Consider the following 22055-nt stretch of genomic DNA (forward strand, 5'->3'; position numbering starts at 1 on the left):
ACCTTAACCAGCATGGTCCACTGAACTGGGACTTAAGAGAGCTGGGTTCTTTTCCTAGCTCTGCCACTGAACTGTTGTGACACCCTGGTCAAGTCACTTCCTTTCTCTGCCTCTTTCCCCTCCCACCCTTCGTCTGACTGGCCCACTTAGATTGTAAGCTCTTCGGAGCAGCATTGTGTAAGTACAAGGCTGAGGGCTTTGGGACCACTAGGCGTTACTGTAATTTAAATAACCCTCTTCTGTCCTGGAAGAGGTGGGTTTTTTTTTGTTTTTTTTTTGTTTTGTTTTTTTTTGGCTACTTGAATCTTCAAAATGTGACTGAGGATCAGTGAGAGCTGGGCCCATGAGATCCACTAACAGGCAACCCAGCATGAGAACAACAGCACCGAGGTCTAAAGCAAAATACACCAAGGACTGGACTTCCTGGAAGATGCGGCACTGCTTAATCCTGCTGCAGGTCTTGAATCCTGGCTTTGAAATGTCTGAGCGCTTCCAACAAACTGATGGGCTGGAAATTGGCAAAGCGCTTGGAACGCTGGCCCATCCACCCGCAGACAGGGAGAGACCGCAGCCTCTGTTGGGCTGTTTCCCTGCAGATAACACAAGCTGTCTGAGCTGCTGCAAAGAAGGGAGCCTTCCCACAAGTCAGATTCTGGTTTCTCCCAGCTTTCCCTGTCGCGTTAGAGAGCATTCAGCCTTTCCCTTGGCGAGGAACACTGTTATAGCACCATCGATCGTGCCGCTTTAAAAACCTTCCCAAAGCCCTGATGCAAGCTTGAAAGTGCAAATTAGCACACAGAAACCTGGTAAGTTGCACAGAGGTTTTTAACATTCCTGTGTCGCCATAGGAGCACATGGATGCTGGGTAAGAGTGGCTTATCTGGGGCCTAAGATCATGAGATATGGAGGGATCTTCGAAAGCGCCTCCGTGGCTTACGAGCACACGTCCCACTGGCTTTCGTGTGCTCCTAAGTCGCTACGGGTCTGTCTACACTGCATTTTAAACACGTGCAGCTGGCCCTTGCCAGCTGACGCGCGCTTGGGCTGCAAAACTGTGGTGTAGACATGTGGGCTGGAGGCTGAACTCTGGCCCCCTCCCTCCTCGCGGGGTCCCAGAGCTTGGGCTCCAGCCCCAACGTCTACACTGAAATTGTACAGCCCCGTGAGCCTAAGTCAGCCGACACGGGCCAGTTACAGGCATTCCATTGCAGTGTAGACGCGTCCCCAGGCTACATCTGGGCGCTTCCCAGCACGTGCACTAGCTTTGCTCAAGCTACCCAGCTAAAAACAGTAGGGTGGCCGCAGCAGCTTAGGTCACCCATCCAAAATCCTAGGAACATGCTGGGGGGGGAGGGCGCTAGCCCCCACCGCCATGGCCACCCCACTATTTCAGCACACTGGCTTGAGGAAAGCTGGCACGCGTCCGTCTGCCTGAGCTGGGAATTACACCTCCCATCTATAGATGTACCCTTAGGGACTTCTGCAAATCCCTCTAACTGGAAAGGCCCGCTTCTCACTTACACTGATATTGTTCTGGTGGTGCAAAGGGGTCTCCCTTTGGGCGTAAACGGCTTCGAGTTTGTCTGGCAGAACCTTGCATCTAAATGTGAATCAGGCCCTAAGTTCTGAGTTGGTTCATACAGTGGAGGAAAGTGAGTTAATGTCTCATGCCCAAGGCTGACTAGACAGGCCAAGTGGGAACCTTGCCAGCTGGTTTCTTTTAACCTGTATATTAAAATACCTTGGGATTTTAAATTGGTTTTATTTTTATGGGCACTTTAAAAAATTGGGTAAAATGCCCTGCTTCTATCAGACAAAGGCCTGTTCTCTATTCTGAAGGGAACATGTCTTTTTTTTCTTTTTATCATGGCCAGGGTGGAGCGAGGTGATCTTTCAGTTCTATTCTTAAGCAGGTGGGCCACTCACTCCAACGGGAAAGTGAGGAGGGGGGGTAAGGGGTAAAAATTGTTCTTTTGCAAGACGGGCCTAGAAGAACATGAGAACACAGGAAGTGAGAGGCTGGCTGAGATGAGAGCTCTACTCATCATTCAATTGTATAAGAGGCACAAGCCATCTTAGATGCACAAATACACACATTGGAGTGGACGGACCTTCTAATGGTTTCGTATTGGTGTTCTTGTGGCCCCAGGAAGGTTTTAAGAATTGGCAGCTGCTATAACCTCAGTGGCTTAGAGCAATTTTGCTTTTAATTATTGAGCATCTCAACCATCTTCCTGTCCTCAGGGTCAAAGATTCACTTTGGTCAAAGATTGACGCTGCAAGGGCAGTGAAGTGCCCAATTTCCATTGATTTGCCGGCCCAGTTGGGCACGGAACTCCCATTTGTGCCTCTGAAAATCTGGCCCTAACAGCGGCTAGTGCTTGATGATGCAACACGAGCGGGTTGTTGCTTGAATACGTCGTGCTGGTTTGCCCGGCTAGCGCCTCATTCTTAAGTTGCTGGCTGAGGATGTGAACACTTCTTCCCTTCAAAAGCTTTCCATCCATCCATCCTATGATTCTTTGTGATCAATTATCCTGTGACCAGTATGAGAAACGTAATTCAGAGAGAGCCTCACGGTGGAATTCCCAGTCTTGTGCTCCTCATTCACAGCTGAAAAACACCCATTGCTCTCGGAGTCTTTGACTTCAGAAGTAGCAGCCTGTAGCACAAGACCCCGTTGTGCACACTCAAGCCACGCCGGTACCTTGGCTTTTTATCAACTTCCCTAGTCCACTTTCTTATGACTCTGCTCAGCAGTGGAGCTCCACAACTGGTCCTCCACCCGCAACTCAACTCTCCTTTGACACCTTTCCATCCAAGGGAGAATGCTGATCTTACGGATCTGCAGCCCGTCTACAGTAACAGAACCAGCGAATAAGCGTGCCGGTGGCTTTCAGGTTTTGTTTTTCAGGAAGGTCTCTCAGAAGATCCACCCTCCTTAAATATCTCCTAGCCCTCTTCTGTGTCCGCCCTTGTGTCGCTCTAGCAGCTCTCTTCTCTTTGTGAACCCTGGCCTGGCTGGAGAGCTTGGCTCAGAATTCCTCCACCTCGAGCGGATTAATCATTTTATTTATTAGGCTTACGGGCCAAATCCTGCTAAACCCGGGGCTTTGACAGATAAACAGGCTGCTTTGCAAAGGCAGCTCGTTTGTGAAAACACAATTAGCAAACCCTGTAATCTGCACTAATTATCAGGCAGCACTCAGGAGGTTCATTCCCCTCGGTTCCTGCAGGGTTTCCCTGGCCCCACTGGAAGCTGCTCCTCGTGCTGGAGGAGGAGAGGGGGATGAGCTCGGGTGAACCCCCCAGAATTGCCCAGACCATGGAGGAGGCAGGAGCTGGGAGCAGACGCCAACCTGGAGCCTCCTTCACAATTGATTATCTGCTCTTCGCTAAGGGGAAGCCAGCCAGCAGGGAGCGGGAGTCCAGGAGCTGCCGGCCACAGGACACCCTTGGCTCATCCGAAAAGAAATCGGTGGAGGAGGTGGTTCGGGGAAACCCGCCGGTCCCTGAGTCTCTGGATCCGCTGGACAAACCCAACCAGTCTTACATCGCCCTCATCTCCACAGCCATTCTCTCCTCCCCAGAAAAGAAGCTGCTGCTCTCGGATATTTACCAGTGGATCATGGATAACTACCCTTACTTCAAAAACAAGGTGAGTTTTCCCCCTCTCTTGGGGTGGTAGGCTTGCTGGGCTGGTGTGAGGGCTGGAGCGGGTCCAGCAGTCCCCAGTTCATTCGCACCCTGGGCTTCAGGCTCTCCAAACCCCTCTAGGTCCAGAGTCACTCCTTTGGGGGCTGTATTTTGGCTCCTGGCACGTTCCCAAGGGGAACAGAGCGATTCTATAGAACTCAGTTACACTTTTGTAAAAACCCACCGGCCCCGTCGGAGTCGCTCGGCGTGGGGGTTTGCACAGCTGCGGCTGAATCGCAAACCATTGCGTGTCTGATTTTTTTTCACTGGGATTTTGGGAGGCCACGTGGGGGTGGATTTAATTGTCCGATACAAACGTGCCCCTCTCTGGGGAGGAATAGACACTAGATCGCCTGGCCTCTGAAATTAGACCAGCAGAGCTGAAGGGAGGTGGGACAGAACTAGGGAAAACCTCCTCTTTGAGGGAGAGTGGAAAGTTCTCAGCTGTTCACCCCTTCGCGCCCTGAACTCGCTGGGTCCCCAAGGATGCTGTATCCTGTTCGTCGCTGTTGTGCCGCCTCTGCTTGATTTTCAAACTTGCTCTTTGTGATCTGCCGCCCGCGAGAGAGGGCAGGGGAAGGTAACGCTGCCCCTCTTGCCTTCCAGCCGCTGTAGGTACAATGGATGGAAAAGGTCAGGAAACGTTCAAATGGAACGTCTGCTCTAAAGCTCCATTGCTTGGGCCGCTGGGCAGGCAAGGTGGACTGTAAAGGCCCTTTTTGGTCTGGCAGGAGAGGGCAGCGGTTAGAGGTGCAGGAGCAGGAAAGTCCGTAGCTTTCAGACCTGGACTGGGGTTGGGTTGGGGTTGTTTTGTTGTTGTTTTCCAGGTCAGACTTATCTTTTGAAAACAATCTGACCGTGACTGTACTAGGAAAATGTCCCCGTCCCTGGGTCGTCCGAGCGATTGAGCAAACACAATGAGAACTGTGATGCTACTGTCTGGAGTACACGGGGATGCTCCCATGCAGGGGAGAGGGGTCATAGGTTCCTGAGCTGGTATTGTTTAGGGCTTAAAATAGGGTGCAGGGAACCAACATGTGGGGCCAACTCAAGAAGAGTGACCAGATGTCCTGATTTTATAGGCACAGTCCCAATATTTGGAGCTTTGTCTTGTATAGGTGCCCCGTCCCGATTTTTCACAGTTGCTGTCTGGTCACCCTAAAATCAAGTGGCCCGCAAAGGAGGCAGGAAAAATATGGTGCATCTGCTTTTTTTTTTTTCTTCTCTTGTTTTTTCCATAAGTTGCAACAAAAATCTGCTTGTTCACATTGCAAAGTGAGGGCTGGTCGTCCCTGGAAGAATCTCTGCTGGCAGGGGGGGAGAGGGGATTTAGCAAAAGCAAAGTATGAGCTGAGAGGGAAGCGGTTTGTTCTGACCGCGTCCTTCGACATTTTTTTTTTCTTCATTCCAATGTTGAATGAACCATTTGGAGCCGAGAAGTCTCTGTTAAAGAGTCACCCAGCAATCGCAGGCACCTCCACAACCTTGTTCCAGCAAAACTGGAGAAGAGCAGACTGGATATTTCTGTAGTGCGGGGGGAAAAACACCAGGGGAGGGAAAAACTTCCTTTATCCATCAGAAAGATGCCAGACGTGTGTAAGGCTCAAGTCCAGGGTTGGGGGGCTTTCTTTCTTTTTTTTAAGTCCTTTGCAGGGCCCCCTCTAACTTGGTTTATCCATCTGTAGAGCTCGGGGACATGATGGGACGGTTGAGGGATCCACCGATGATCTGAGATCCTAGCATGAAAACAGGTCTGGGATCTGGAGGATTTGCTGCTCATGTAGCCGCCAGTTTTATTGCCTGCGTTCCTCCTCCGCTTGCCTTATCTCCATCCCCGCCTCCCCCCTCCTTGACTTCGCAGGAGAAGAGCTGGCGCAACAGTGTCAGGCATAACTTGTCCCTGAACGAATGTTTCATCAAGGCCGGGCGAAGCGACAACGGCAAAGGGCACTTCTGGGCCATCCACCCGGCCAACCTGGAGGACTTCTCCAAGGGCGATTACCACCGGCGTCGAGCCCGGAGGCGCATCCGCAGGTGAGAGGTGGCTCTGGGTCGGGGAATCGGGGCTAGCGGCACCAGGATCTCAAATCCTCAGCTTATCCCTAAGCCAGCTGCATGGTAACCCCCTCTCTAATGGACTCTTAACCTCTAGCCTGATGACCAGCAGGCACTACTCCCCCTTCGGGGCTAAGACCATTATTCCTTCATGCTGACCTGAATCTGACCTTGCCAGACCCAAAATGTTACCCGCCTTGTCCTTTCACTGGAGCCTGGTCCTGCAGGTGACCTCATCTCCACCCTTGCTCTATAATCACTCTTCTACTCTTGGAAGGAGAAAAGAAACTATCACGTCTCCTTTCAGCCAGCCAAGGAGACTCGGCCTGGTGGTGGTTTGCGGTGAGGCGGGAAGAGGTCTCAGGGGAAGGCACCGGGGCTCCAGGCCTCCCGTGTTTACCAAACATTCCTAGGTGCATGAGACCAAGGACCCCTGCAGGTCTCAGCGATTTAATGAAATGCAGCCTCATTCATTTCTGGCTTCTGGGGCTCCAGCTCTTCCGTGGGCAGGGGACTGGAACTGGGGTGCTAGGACTCCTGGGTTCAGCTGTGCAGCTTCTAGACAAGTCAGCATGTGGGGCGCAGTTTCATCTGTACAATGGGCATAACACCCACCTCCCTCCCCGGCTGCTGAGAGAGGGCGGATGTTGGGTAAGAGCGTACGGAGAGGCGCTCAGGTGAAAGATACTAGGGTAGGAAGAATAAGGGTCTCATGGGAAGAGATGGGGACTATGGCAAATCAGGGCATGTCGGAGAGAGACCCACTTCCAGTCAACCTGTGGAACTCCGTGCCAGAGGATGTTGTGAAGGCCAAGACTATAACAGGTTCAAAAAAGAATAGATAAGTTCCCTGTGGGGCACCAGACGTTGGCCACTGTCATAAGACAGGACACTGGGCTAGATGGACCTTGGGTCTGACCCAGTCTGGCCACTCTTTTATGTTCCCTCCTGGGGGCCAATATGAATTCTTGTGCCCTTGGGGTGGAAGCTGCAGTAGGGGACGTAGCTGAGACAGCTGAACCTCCCAGGGGGCTGCTGGCCCCAAACTCAACCGGCCCTGCCTTGGCAAGGGGTGGGAGTTGGGGGGGTGATTTTACCTTCCCTCCATCAGAGCCAACCCCCCTGGTGCATTAGCACCTCCCCCGGCAGCCTGCTTGCCATCTTCCCCTTCCGGAGCCAGCTCGCGGGAATCTGCCCCAGGCTCAGAGCAGGGGCTTTGTTTGACTGTCCTCTCCTTGCCCCATGCAGGATGGCGGTGAACCTGAGCTATTACCACCCGTACGCCTTCTACGGATTGAGCTGCTGCCCAGGACGTCACTGCCTCTGCTGCCCTCCTTACGCGCACCCTGCTGGCCCCGGCCCTTCTGCGCAGTGCCAGCCTGGATTCCCCCTTCTCCCCCTCTACCCGCCCGCCTCCCAGCGCCACCCCTACCTTCCCGCCGGCACCCACAAGGGCCTGCAGGAGAAGCAGTTAATCTGGCCTTGGCACAGACCCCATTTCCATCACCCCCTGCAGGCTCCTCCGCACCTGTAACCTGCACTTCTCCAGCCTCCAGGGAGCCTTGTGCCACCAGGGATCGTCCCAGCACGGAGATCTTTGGGTGCTTTTCCTCCTCTGCTTTGGAGCAGCCCCTGAACAGCTCAGCGGGGTCTGCCTTTGGGTCCCTGGGGCCTGGCCATCCTCCCCCTTTGAAGAGGGTGGAGGTAGGGAAGTGACCTGGGCCTCCTACGACTCCACCCCTGAGTAGCCCCGCTCCCTTGGACTCCCTACAGCCAGGCAGGGGGGAGCTGCAGTAGCAATCCGTGTTCCTGGCCCTACCTGCCCAGCGTCTTTAGCGGTTGAATGCTGACGGGCTGCCCTTCCTCGGGGCTGCTCCTTTCTGTGTCCCTCTGTGGTTTTGATTTCAAAAGACAAGAGGCCTCCACAAGACTGAAAGGACCCTACAGCTCCATAGCACCCCACTGCTGTTAAACCAGCCACTCGGATAGGAACTCAACCTGCCAGCCACCTCTAGGACATCTGTCCACCTCTGTATTGCTCCATGCAATCCTCTCCAACCCTCCCGTCCCCTAGGTCTTCTGCAACATGCTCAGAAGCTCGGCAAATTCTGGTCGAGGAGCGCCTCCGCGTTGGCCACTCCTGCTGTGGGGGCCCAGGCCAGCGGTAAAGGGAAGCACAGAGCCTTTCGCATCTAGCTCCTGAGCTCAAGCGTGGCTCGGCTCAGTGGCTGACGCTTCAGGGGTGACTGTAACGTGCTGTGCTGCTGGGAGGAGACTGGCTCCGGCTCCTCGCTGGGCTGGGTTTTAGTATGATAAGCAGTTGTCTGCATCACGCACCACTCTTGTGGGCAGCTGCTGGAGACAGGCCAAGGACTGAATGGACTCCATTCTCCTGCTGGGCTGGGGCCAGATGCAGGGCAGTTATGTACCAGGGATTAGCACCATGATGTAACCTGCATCCCTTGAGGGTGATGCTCTGTCCCCCCTCTTCTCTCCCCACCCCTGGGACGTCTGGGTCACGGATAGGTGTTGGTGACCCATCTGCAGCCAGGGTGAGCGGACATGGGGGTGTCAGCTCAGGCAGCAGAGGGGCCTCTGTGTAGAGGTGGAGGTCCCACGTTCAAGCCCTGTTGCTAATGACCGTTCCTGGGCCACTCCCTCATGGTCACAAGCAAAACCATTTTCCAGTTGGGCAACTGATCCGCTCGATGTTTCCTTGTAGACTGAGGTCCTGAGAACCAGGGTTAGCCTGGCCCACACTCCCCTATTTAGGACCAGGAAGCTGGGGCAGAATTTGCACGCCGGCCGCTGCAAACCCACTGTGGAGGTGGAGGCAAAAGGTGTTTAGACCCCTGCCGCCTTCTCTATAATCTACAGAAGTGTATTTGTTCAATTAAGGGAACATGGGATGGAAGTACAGCTACCCTTGATGTGCAAAGAACTTCACCTAGGAAGGAAAAATCCAGCCTGGGGCACAACGGGCTAGGTGGCCGTGCTGCTGACAAGGTTCCAGCAGATCACGAATTGAATGCGAGTCACCAATGTGCGAACAGCTGCGAAAAAGGCCACTCTCCTCCTGGAATGGATTAACGGGAGTGTCGTAGTGACATGGGAGGTAATTGTCCTGCTCTCCTCGGCATGGGTTCTGGGTACCACCCTGTAATAAAGATGTGAACAAAGTAGAGAGAAGCTGGAGGAGAGCAAGAGAAGGTTTAGAAAACTTGATGAGAGGAAAGGATAAAAAAAAATGGGGTATGTTTAGTCTTGAGAAAAGAGGATGGGGGCTGGGCAAGGGCCTAATAAGTCTTCAAATCGGTTAAGGGCTGCTCTAAAGAGGACAGTGGTCAATTGTTCTCCATGACCAGTGAAGGCAGGACAAGAAGCAATGGGCTTAATCTGCAGCCAGGGAGAGTTAGGTTAGAAATTAGGGAAAAGTTTCTAACTCTAGGGGAGTGAAGCTCTGGATCAGGCTCCCAAGGGAGGTGGTGGAAGCCCCGTCACTGGAGGTGTTTAAGAGCAGGTTCGACAAACCCCTGTCAGGGCTGGTCTAGGTTGACTTGGTCCTGCCTTAGTGTAGGGGGCTGGAGTTGTTGACCTCTTGTGATCCCGTCCGCCCCTACATTTCTACAACTCTTCCCATGCCGTATACAACCAGGCTGGGCCCAGCACTCGTTAATGTGCTGCAGAGAACAATCACCAGTAGACTAGCAGGCTCTTAATTCCCATCAGCCTTTGTGGCATTTTGGTTTGAACTAGGTAGTAACATTCTACTTCTGCCTTGCCTTGTTGGGTTTAGGTGGCCCCTTCCCTGCGGACGCCCAGCCAGCAACCCCCCCACACCTTGTGTTAACGCGGCTGACCCCGGCTGGCTTGTAAAGTCGTTCGGGCGGGTTTCTTTGAGGGGGAAGGTCTCGTGCAGCACAAACATTGTGCAGACGTAGCCCCACGTGACGTTGGAGTGAAATCGAGCGACACCCCACCCCCACCCCCCCGTGCGTGGCAATACACTGCCAAACTGCCTTGTATTAAAGCGCTGTCCAAGCAGCAACGCGTCAGTGTGAAAGTCTGTTCTTGGGACTGTGCAATGACTACTCTGGGAACGGCCACTTCGTTTTCTCTCCTGACTTCTAGGAGTGTGCACATGTATGTTCCTCTCCCCTTCCCTCCCCCCCCCCCCCCCACGAAGCTGCTTACACATATGGGGCTTCAAATCTCCTTCTTGCACCAGGGGGGCCGGGGGTGTTGCGAAGCTTTGATTGGAAATTCATTTGACTGATAGGATAAGCCTCCATTTTTATTTAAGAAAGACCCTGCCCTAATTTCCCCCTGCTAATTGTTCCTGACGCCCTTAATGAAAATCGCAGATCCCAGCCCCTAAGTGGCATTAGCAGCCTTGCTAAGAAAGACGACTTTGCTGTTTTAATCCCCCCGGCTAAGCCCCCAAAATCTTATAGCGGCCTCGAAAAATAGGAAGCTTATGACACAAACTAATCTTTTAACATGGTCCGTGCCCTTTGAATTGAGGCTGCTGGGGAAATGCGTTTCAGCCCCTGGGTCAAATGTACGTGGGGTGGGTACCGGGCCGCGGGCTGCAGGGGGGCTGATGAGTTGAAATTCTCTTTCAAAACGTCCTCCCACTAAGGCTTTCGGCTGCTAGTTACCTGCCCCTTTGCTGAGCAGAGTTTTCATTTTCCTCCCGCAAGACCTCCTCTTCTTTTTCCCAGAGGGGTAACCACTGTCTTGCTCCTCTCCAGACATCCTGTGCCCCGCCTGTGACCAAAGAAGGTCCGGTTCCTAGCTCACATCCCTCCCCTCCTGCCTCGAGGGGTCCTGGCTTGAATGTTGAATCTCTAGCAGAGTAAATGTGGCCCTTGGCAAGATGAGTGGGAGTAGGGCCGTAACGCGTGGGCGAACCTGGCTCCTGGCTAAAGCAGCAGGAGATGCGATTGGTTTTTATGTAACTAGCGCCTAATGCCTGGCTCCCACCCGCTGCTAGTCCCGATGCCGAGCTCTGCAGCGAGTGGCCAGATGACCCGAGAATATTGGGCTCATCCCGATAGTGGAGGCTTTGTCTTATACATGCAACTACGCCTGCTTCTCTTCCCTGGGAAAGTTTCCCGCTTTCTCACCCGGGTCCCCCTCGCTCTGCGGGTTTGGGGCTAGTTTTGTTCTCTAAGGCGTCCTTGCACACAGTGTCACCCTGCCCTTCCCAGCTGGCTCCATGGAAGGAGGGTCCTGGCTTCACGACATGGGGGGGCGGCGGTCAGGGCAGAGGCTGAGAATTGCCGCTTTTACCTCAAGTAGCAGGGGATAGGCATGTTAGTCTGTATCCACAAAAACAACGAGGAGGCCGGTGGCACCTTAAAGACTAACAGGTTTATTTGGGCATAAGCTTTCGTGGGTAAAACCCCACTTCTTCAGATGCATGGCGTGAAGATTACAGCTGCAGGCATTATATAATGACAGTGAAGAGAAGGGAGTTGCCTCGCAAGTGGAGAACCAGTGTTGACTGGGCTTTTACCTCATTACCGGGGTGGGGGCCTTTGCGAGATGAGTTTGGGTCTCAAACCAGCCCCCCTCATCGCTGCTTTGTGCACCAGCCTTTGCCATGGGGTATTTGGAATTGCCCCTGGAGAGGGTCTTGGGTGGAGCTGTCCCTGCTTCCCCCAGGTGGTGAGATCTGTAACCAAAGCCCCACCCCCTGCTACCACAATCTCCCTGGTTAACCCTGATGGCCAGCTGTGATTGTAACCATGTTTCCACCGGGCAAGCTCCTGAAGGAAGGAACAGCACCGCAGGCCTGGGATCCAGTCAGAACAAGGCTATAAACACTTCCCGTCCAAAACCCCAAACCTCCCTGGTCAGTAGCATTGTCCCAGGGTACTGGTGGGGAAACTGAGGCAGCAGGCAGGGCAGTGACTTGTCTAAGGTCAGCAGCAGAGCCCAGGCAGTGCAGGTGGAGCAGAGCTGCGGCGATTCCCCTGGGGAGCCGTTTCTCTAGGTAAAGAGCCAGCTCCTGACTCCCCTAACCTAGCCCTGTCGTTGCATGGCCGCCATCTTCTGACCAGCTGAGCCCCACGAGAGGGAGGCCGCCTGACCTGGGCATAGGGCCATCCGCTGGCCGCAGGAGAGCTGAGTTCTAATCCCAGCGCTGGATCCTTGAGCAATTTCCTCCCCCTCCCGCCCCCTTTAGGCTGAATCCCTCGGGCAGGGCCTGTCTCGTTCGGGGTCCGTGCAGCGCCCTGCTCTCGGCTGAGGCCTACTGTCCCGCCAGCAGCCCTGTAGTCCTAGAGACTCTCCTCTCCATGTGAGCGAGGCTGACGATGCAGCACTCCGGGCCATGTGAGACAGGGGCTCCCTGGTGCTGGGGCGTCTCCCCCTGCTGCGCCTGCTAATCTGTAATGCCGCTCTCCTCCCCTGGCCCCAGGAGGGCGGGCAGAGCTGTAGTCCCCATGGGACAGGACTGAAGCAGAAAGCCTATGACTTGGCTCCACCATGGTATTAAGGCACCCAACTCTCAGTGGGTCCAATGGGAGTTAGGTGCCTACATCCCTCTGAGGACGTGGGTCTAGGCGATCTGCCCAGGGTCACTCAGCAAAGAGACCGAAACCCAGAGTTCCCAGGGCCTGGGCTGGCACCAGACCATCCGACTGTCGTTCCTCTCCCGTCTCGCCCATTTGCACCCTGCCGCATGTTGTTCGAGTCGCCATTGCTGAGTCTTGCCTCTGTCGTGTCTACCCCAGGATTCAGTAACCCAGAGCTTAATTTGTAATGAAAGCGGGGCCGGGACTTAAGTAACTGTTTACATTAATAATTGCAGCAGGCCCAGAGGTGCCGGGGCTCGGAACTGCCAGGCCCACAGGTGCCGGGGCTCGGAACTGCCAGGCCCACAGGTGCCGGGGCTCGGAACTGCCAGGCCCACAGGTGCCGGGGCTCGGAACGGCCAAGCCAAGAAGTGCCAGGGCTTAAGCATTGCCTATGTGAGGCCAGGCTAGCGAACGAGGGGCTGGCTGGGCTCTATGGCTTTTCACCAGCATCTGCATTGGCTGCCTCGTGGGAGGGGGGCCAGACATGCTGGTCAAAGGCCAAGGGGATTGGCATGCAGGAAGTGTTACCCAATCCCATGCGTGTGACGGGGCCTTCGTTCCTGCTTACATGCGTCTACAGTTATGTAAGCATGACACGGCTGTGTCCTGTTCCACCCCCTGCCCCAGGCACTGGCATGGTCTGTCCCATGGCAAACTCCCACCCGTCCAGTTTTTCCTGTTCTCAGTCAGGCCTCACCTTTGGGCCGGGGGTGAGAACAAGTGGCCGGAGCACTGCACAAGCGGCCAGCAAAATGCAACCAAGTCTGGGGAGGGGTGTGGCTGCAGACCTCAGCCGCGCTGGCAAACCTGCTTGGACAGGAACGTGCTTGGGGGGCCTTCACGCCTGCGAAGGTGCTTTAGTTTTCGGGGGCCTCATCCCAACCCCCCACACTGCAGGCAGCCCCGTTGATCTAGCGGAGGCCAGGCTGAGCTGTGCCTGCAGGCATGGCCCCTCTGGGTGCAGGGCTTGGCCCAGTCCCCTTCCCCGCCTGCTGCTCTGAACTAGCCTGGGGAGGGGGCGGGGGGAGCTGTGCCAGGCGCGAATGCTCCCAGCAGCAGCAGGGAGGATGGCACAAGCGGCTGCAGGGGAGCTGGGGCCAGGGCTGTGTCCCCGGAGGGAGGGCAGCATGGGCCAGCGGAAATGGGGACTGGGGGCCCTTGGCTGCGTTGATGGCGCGAGCGTGATGGTCAATTGTCATCGTTTAATGCGCCCCCCCGGCCACGCCCTCCGAGCAGCTGCAGGTTTTCAGTGCGTGGGGCACTCAGCCAGCCAGGGCCGGGCAGACCCCCAGCATCCCCCCGCCCACACACACACACTCCCCGGTGCTACGCAGCCCGTTGCCACACTGGGGCTGGCGTGGCTGCGCTCCGGGGGAGTCTGAACGCAAGACCTCAGCAGCGGCCAGGCGCAGCCCACAACTGAGGGGGCCTTGGTGGGGGTTGAGTGGGGCCCTCAGGCTGAACGTCAGGGCCAAGCCCTCCGTGGGGTAACGTGAGCTGAGCCGAGCGCCGAGGCAGACAGCGGCCTGGCGCTGCTGAGAAACCGACGCTTGCGTTGGCCGACATATAGCGGGTGGGGGGATGGGCGGCAGAGCTCCTGGGTTCTGCCCCAGGCTGAGGGGGCGGCGGCAAGGGGGGGGGGCAGTGGAATGAAAGTCAGGCCTCAGTTTCCTTTTTGCTCATAGACATGTCACTTTCCCCATCCTGTGCCTCAGGACAAGGCTTCCCTGGCCTGTTGCGACGTTACGGCCCGTGGGCCCTCTATCAGAGCCACGCCTGGCTGCACTGGGCCTCGGTGCGCCGGCCAGCCCTGCTGCCTTCATGCGAAGGGGCTGCTGACGCCTGGCCCGCAGCTGAGCCCCCGGGGGCTCGTTAAGCCGGTGCCATATGCCGCCGCGTTCCCGCTGGGTGACAGGTTGGCCCGTGCTAAGCAGCGGGTCCGTCCCAGCGCCTTAACATGCTGCGTGGGGGAGCATTAGCAGCAGTAATCTGAGCAAAAGGAGGATTACAATCATTGCTTTGTGTTTCGAGCCCGGCATCAGCAGCATCACCTCGCACTTCTGGCCAGCGCCGGCAAGCGGCTTAGAGCGCTGAGAGCCGGGAAAGCTCCTTTAAGACGCTAAGCAAAGATGGGCCACAGTGTGTCACCCAAGAAATAAGCAAGAGGCCGGGGTGAGGAGGAAACCCCCACCCCACCCCGTGGGCCATCCAGCAGGGTCCATCAGCTGACTACTGCCAGGTACCGGCTGCTAGCTGGGTTTATTCCATCTCCCACCACAAGGAGGCACTGCAGAGCAGGTGGTGGTGGGGGGGAAACGGCTCAGCCACAGACCAGCCGGCATCTCCCAGAAGTACTTATATTGCCCCGTTCCACCTTCTCCTGCAGCACAGCTCCCCCTCTGAGACAGGGCCCCAGGGCCCAATGGGGAACCAGGGCCTACGTTCCTTGCCCCAGGTCACAACACAGACTGGCTGTGGCAGCCCTGGCCTGGAACGGAGCCCCCCTGAGCCCCCGGCTCACACCCTGATCACTGCACCATCCAGCGTGGTGCGTCCCCTCCCCGCGCGGGCTGCTGGGGGCGGCAGGGGGGGGCGTGAGCCCCTGCCCCTGCTGTTTTGGTGGACGGTGAGTGGTAGCGGCGCTCCAGGCTTGCTCCTTCAGGGGCGGGCAGCGGGGGGGAGATGGAAGCTGTTATACTGGTGGAACTGGGCGGGCGAGCCATGTGGGTCTATGGCATTTGATTTCCCCTGCCCATTACAGGGCCGACGCTCTCAGGAGTGGGGTTCTAAGGGAGATGTGGAAGGAGAGGCGGGAGTTCAGAGCGTCTCCGGAATAGCCTCCCCCAGCAGATGCTGGGGTGGGAGCAACGTCTGTGAAGAAGCTTCCAGCAGGAGGCGCTGCGGGGCCAGTTCCCAGCAGGAGGCGCTAGGAAAGCTCTGGTTATACAGGGAGCTCTCAAGGTCCCTAGCGCTCCCATAGGGACTGCAGCAAGAATGCTGGATGCAGGAGCCGGCCGCAAGGGCGTGAGCCACGACTCCCCGTGCAGGCGGAGCCACGTGCGAGTAGTGAACGCCAATGGTCACGAGGAAGCGGCCACGGGAATGAGAGTCGGACACAAGTAAACGGAGCAGATGCCGGAAGTCAGAGAGAAAACAATCTATTAGTGCAAAAAATGACCATTTCTCTATTACAGTACAGTAGATGGAAAGGAACGTACAATTGAGTTCATTTTAGTCAGCAACCAATCCTGAACAAGAGTAGAAAAGAATCAAATGCAGCGTTTCAACTGGCGTCTCCTTACAGACAGAAAAGCCAGGGCACGGGCACGCGGCCTGCGCAGACTTGACATTAGTGGTGGCTGCCCCAGCCTGGACATCGATTAATAATAATAAAATAATAATACCCAGGTCTCCCAGCAAACCAGCCAGGCCTTCACCAGCCCGCTTCCCTTCGGGCGTGAGCAGCCGCCCTGACCATCTGTCACTATTGGAATCATAAAGGAGACACAACGCCTACAGAGCGAGGTGGGGGAGCCCGCGGCGACACCGGAATTGGCCTGAGCCCCCATTTCAGGGCAGCCCATTTACAGGCGGGAGCTACTTGCGGGGATTGGGGGGTGGGGGAGTCACTGCTTCAGCATCTCTGGGATCACTGTCAGTTTCAGCAGGAGATGGGCAGGGCGAGGACTTTAAAAGGACTTGACTTGACTTTAAAATGGTTGTTTGCAGCGCTGTCAGGCCCCGGCTATTCAGGCCACAAGGAGGGCGAGGTCACATCGTCTCTTGGCTTGGCGGCTGGTGGGGAGCGAGCCAAGCGTTCGAGCCACACAGCTGTGTGGTGAGCCCAACAGCTGGACATTTTCCCGCCATCGGAACTGGGGCCCAGACAAGATATGACCTCGCTCGCCTCGTCGCTTGGGTTTTAAAAGGGGGGTTGCTAGGAAGATGCTACATCCTGGGCAAAATTAGTCGGGTTCTTTGATTATTCTGGGGCTGGGGTAGAGTCATTGGTTGGTTTCTTTCTTCTAGGGCGGGTGTGGGGGGGAATTCAGGGCTGCTTCCCAACTGAGCCAGTTTAAAACAAGTGGATCCACCCCAGGAAGGTGACTGAAAACGCTCCCTTCCTCAGCAGCCCATCCAGGATAATACTGCTCACGAGGGGGGGAAAAACCCAACTGAAGCAAGTGGTGAGGCAAGTCCATTCTGGCCTTTAGCCAGGAAGTCAAATGCCTGATTTCCAACCTAAGTGTCACCCCCGCCCCCTTCCCACGCTCGCTGCCTCTGGCCTCTTCTACCCTCCAGGCCTCACTTCCATGTAAGTTTTTCCTGCCAAAGGACTTTGGGGTTCATCTTGGGGCCTGGGATAGAAACAAACTGGCAGGGATCCTTAGGGATCCGTCGTTTCAAATTGCAGGCCGGTCCCAAACCCAACTGGCACAATTAACTCAACCCCAGGCGGTTAGCTCCTGGGGCGATAGCTCGCATCTGGCAGACGTGGCTTGCATAATCCCAAACTTCTGCAAATCTGCTGACTCAGTCGGGGCCCTGAACTCACTAAGGCCTTGTCTATGCTGGCGAAAGCCAGTCCAGAAGCCAGGCTTGGCACCCGCTGCTTGCATTAGAACCCAGCAGAACCTCAGATGGGATCTAATATTTCAGGCAAAGTGCTCGGAGTTATTTTGTCGCTAGCCCCGGGTAGCTTGGGAGAAACGTGCCTCTCTCCAATACCAGGACTACCAAAAGGCCAGATTCTGATTCTACTCCAGCACCCAGCCCGGTCAGTCGGGAGGACAGCCACTGACCTGGTACCCCTGGGTAGAGTTTGGCCCCCAAAACTTTAGCAGCCCCTCCTGTCCTCCCTCCAGCTGGGGTTGGGAATGGGCCAGGACTGAGATCAACACCCCCTGTTGCAGAGGTGGCTTAGACACCTCGCTGTGCCCTCTGCTCCAACGGGAACCAGCCAGGACAGATCCCCACTGGTGCAGGGGAGAACGCTGACAGGAACGCAGTGTTGGGGAAAAGCCACAACCGGCCACCCGCTTTCCGACCCAGGTCGTTTTCACAGTGTAGACCCAGGGCTGGATCCTCAGCTGGCGTAAACCAGCATCACCCCACTGGCTTCCACTGAGCGATGCAGATTGACATCAGCTGAGGATTGTGCCCCACAGTCTTGGGGACTAAAAAAGCAGACCTGCCCCCCCCCACCCCCACCACCTACGCGTGGCTTCCTCAGCACGGGGATCTGACTTGCCAGACCCACGTCCGGGGCGAATGGGATCAGCTCCCTCGTATAAATGGCGCCGGACAGAAGGGCGAGTCCGACGTGGCTGGTCGCTGTGAAACAAGTCACGAGTCCAGGTGCCAGGCGCCCAGCAAACAGGTGAGCCCGGCAGCTTTCAAAAAAAGCCAGTACCCAAAGCCCAGTGAGTGGGAGGAGCGGGATGCAGGCAAATGACTGAGCATTGGCCCCATCCAAAGACGCCCCTGCCCTCCTTCAGCAAACGTAAAGCCAAGAGCACGGCTCTAAAACCCCAATCGCCACCCTCCTCCCTACAGCGTTCCCCGCTCAGCGCTGTGGGGGCGGGGAAGGAGGAGAAAAAAGCCAAGAGCAGCAACCTAGTTAACAAAGCTCCAAACCGCCTGCCGGGCCGGAGCCTGCCCAGCCCAAATCCAAAGAAAAGCGAAATCAACCCAAAGGGAAATCAGCTTCAATGCAAACACCCGTCCGAACAATTTCCCCTGACCGGCTGCGGGCCAGCTAAACCGGCTTCGCTCCGTTGAGTCCAGAAAGCCACGGGTGCTTTATGCCAGCTGACGACCAGGATGGGGGGGGCTGAGGTTTGTACACCGGGAAGGCATAAGAGGGTTGTTCTCCCCCTCTGATCCACTATCTCGTGGCAGCGACTAGCACCACGTTCCCTGCCGATCCGCTAGGCCTGTGCACCTGCTCAGCTCAATGCCCCAGCCCTGGGCCATTAGCCTCCATGCTCTGGGGTGAACATCAACTGCAATGGGGCCTAAACTCTCACCCCTGAGGAAAGCAGGGGAAAATATTGGAATCGCCATGCATTTGGTGACATGCCAGGAGTACGCGTGTTAGCCGCTGCCTCTCGTCCCGCCAGGATCCTAGCTTGCCTCACGCTTTAGCCCACAGATATATTTTTTCTTGTCTTCTCTTCGGATTTTAAACAAGTTTTAAAAAACCCAAAGCTCCCCCCAAGTACGTAACGGGCAGATTGTTACTTTCCTGTTGGTTGGGTTCTAGTGGTTCTTATATACAAGAAGAAAAAACTGTTGCATTTTTATATTTTTAATATATATCTTTTATTTTTTTTAACGCCCCCAAAAAGTGCATTTTTTTTATTATTTTTTTTTCTCGTCTCCCACACTTTATAAAGAACTACCAAAGTTACAATCTATGGAATGTCTTTTCTGTGCTTTTCTGTGCCTCGCTCATTACCCAGATACCACACAAAGTAGTTTACACATAAAACTGATGAAACTTGCGAGTGCTTTATATATAGAATTCTTTTTTGTTTGTTTGTTTGTTTGTTTATTTATATATAAAGACGCAGGAAATGGGGCCCTATCCTTAATATTCTCTTTCTTCCTCCTGGTATCAAATCAGTTGATTTCAGGGGAGGTGATGGGAGAGTTTAAAATCTACCCACCTCAGATTAAAGATTAATCTCTGTGTGTGTGTATACATATATATATATATATTTTAGAAAACATAACTTCAATACAGCATCTCGTCACTTGTCCCAGGCAGTACAAACGCTACCCACACAGGTTCCCAACTAGGAAGCTAAATCCGCTACCTGCTCTTTAAAAAGTGTTCCTCTTTATTTAAATAAAACTTTCATAATAAATCAAAAATATAAATATAGATAGATTTTTTTTAAATAGTCGAATCAGGCCTCCTGAACGCTCCTCACACCGGCATTTTGAGAATACAGGAAGAGCTTTTGGTTTGCTAACCTGACGGATGGCTCAAGACGGGGTTATTTCAAGCATCCCAAATGTTGTGGGGTGATCTAGGGACTTACATCGGTTTGTCGATTTCAAGGGACTGTTATGGTTGCCTACGCTGACCACTCCTGCTTCCAGCCGGCACCTTGTGGCTGCAGAAGGGTGGAATCTTACTGGAAACAGACAGCCAAGCTCAATTTAAAGAGACCACGTGATGGAGAATCCACCCATCCCTTGAGGAGCTGTCTCAATGGCTTAATACCTGCACTGTTCAGAAACCTTCATGCGCCCCCACCGCACTCCACAGCTGAACTCTCCCTCCGGGTTTTCAACCTATCCCCCTCTTCCTTGGAGCTGGGCTCTCCGGGCTCAGAGTAGCTGTGGCTGGTGAGAGCTTTGGAGGGGAGGGGATAGACGGGGGAAAATTCCCTCGCAGCATTAACCAGCGGATGCTAAAGGAAAAGGAGCCCTTTGCGTGCAGAGATCCGCCCTCCAGAAACGAGGGAAATCGCCAGGAACGCCCGCTCCCCAGTCCCCGACAGCCTGGGCTCACCACAGCCTCACTCACTCACGGCCACTAGCCTAGCTCCCACGTGCAACAGAACAACTTCCCACTGAGTCTAATGGGTCCCGTTAGTGCAAAGAACCCTCCAAGATGCTGCCTCCCTCTTTCCGGTTTAAGGCGTGGGAGAACGGAGAGCCTGGGCCCCTTACTCAGAGCCCTGCTCTGGTGCAGGAGGCAACTCGAGGGCTGGGTTGGAGGAGCGGGCAGCGGCCTTGGCTGCAACCACACTAGGGCAGAGGGGACGTGTGATGCTCCCCCATGACAGCGATGGGGCTGCCCCCACCGCATGGGTTAGCTTCCTCTCCCCGCCCGCCCCCCTGCAAAAATTCAGAACTGGGGCCTGCCCCCGCCCAGCCAAAGCTCTACCTGGGCTGACACGTGGGTCCAATGGAGACTGGGGGAGGGTTTAAGCAAGAAGATGCGGCATCTTTAAAAGGAGCTCGGGGGGGGGGGTACAAAAAGGAAACTGACACATGCAGCATGACAAACGGAGAGGAAAATACACCCCACGCTCACGTCAGACGGCTACTGCAACACTAGGAGCTCGGCTGGTTCATCACCCCCAGGAAGTTCCCCAGGCAGGCTGGGCCAGTGGCCAATCGAGGTCTGATGGGAAGGGATCAAAGGGGTCCCATCAGAAATCCCCCTCCCACCCCGCAGAGCGCTCTGCAGTGAGGGTGGAGTATACTTTGGTATTGACAGAAGAAGTCGCTGGAACTCACGGTTCTGATCTTGCCACCGTTTGGCCCGGCCGCAAACAGGATCTTTTACAACAGCTGGGCAGCTCTGCCCACACCTCTCCCCGCCTTCCTTAACACTTCGCCAGGGTCATGGTTTTACATTCACTGGTTTCATATGGGGGGAGCAGGAGGGGGAGGAGGAGGAGAAGGGAAAGGAGGGGAGGAGATAACTTAAAACAATGACAATAGCATTCCCTCCGTGAGCCTGACAGCCCAAATCCATGGTTTCCTAGAGCACAGGTGGCTTCTCTGTATCCCACCATGGCTGGGAGACACAGGACAGCATGCGCGTCTCTGCAGGTTTCCTTCTAGACTGGGGGGGCGGGTCAGATGCATTGGACAATCTGTGCTTTCCTCCCACAACACTAGAGGGTGATGGGACCACACAGATGTTTGTCTTTAGTGTCAAAACCTCCAAGCCTGTTTTGGAGCCCACGTACACGGCTGACGCGGAAGGGCGATCTTCCTGCTTGGAGCCCAGTCCAACCCACGTCTGTGCAATTAGGATCTTCAACTAGCCCCAAAAGCAGGAGCGCTCTCAAATGGCCCCCGTGAAACCCCCACTCCTGATCAGCAGGAGGAGAACGCCCCATCGAGGGTGGCTGGACAACCCAGGAGCCCCCTCAGTCTAGGGGATACCACAGTCTGAGACACGCATACCCACACACACAGTTATACCACTACTGAAATTACATGGTTTGTTTTGTACCAAGAAACGAAGAGAGGCAGTACTAAAAAGTCCGCTGTGTTGTCTGTTTCGTAGGAGTTATGGGTTGTTGTTTTTTTTTCCTGAAACATCATAATTCAGCAGTATCTTTGGCAACACTTTATCACAACCTGAATTTCAAAAGAAGAAGAAGAATCTTAACAACAATAAGAATCAATGCTTATATACAGTATATGATTGGGGAGGTTTTGCATGCACTAGTCTGTCCATCGTCGGTTGGTACATAGAGTAAGACAGGTCAGAAAGTTAAGGCAGAATGTACTTGGAGGCCACGCCTCCCTACACGGAGAAGGGAGAAGATCGGTTGGTTGGTTTTTAGTGCAAACTTATCAAGGCTTGTGCTAAAGTGTTGCCGGCACTCACGTATCAATCAAAGCTCACGCGGCAGCTCCCCGGATCTCGAATAAAGGTAAAAGCATCTCATATCACAAACAAGGTGCGGTATCTCTGTTCAGACGCCATCGCGGACCTGCCTCCAAACCCACCTCTGCCAAGGGGCCCCAAGGGGACAGAGAGAGGTGGTTCGCTCTGGAGAGAGGACACCGGCAGGGCGTGGGTCGGGGGGCGTGGAGGGCAGCTGTAGTGCCATCCTACATCGTGTGGAAAATGCCCTCTGTTCCTCCGGGTGTGGAAGGATACCCCCATCTTGTAGCAGAGATGGCTCCCAACCCAAACCACAGACCAGAATGCCAGATCCCCATGGTTAACCGGCT

This window comes from Malaclemys terrapin, chromosome 24, assembly GCF_027887155.1.
Source record: "Malaclemys terrapin pileata isolate rMalTer1 chromosome 24, rMalTer1.hap1, whole genome shotgun sequence".
NCBI classification, from domain to species: Eukaryota; Metazoa; Chordata; order Testudines; family Emydidae; genus Malaclemys; species Malaclemys terrapin.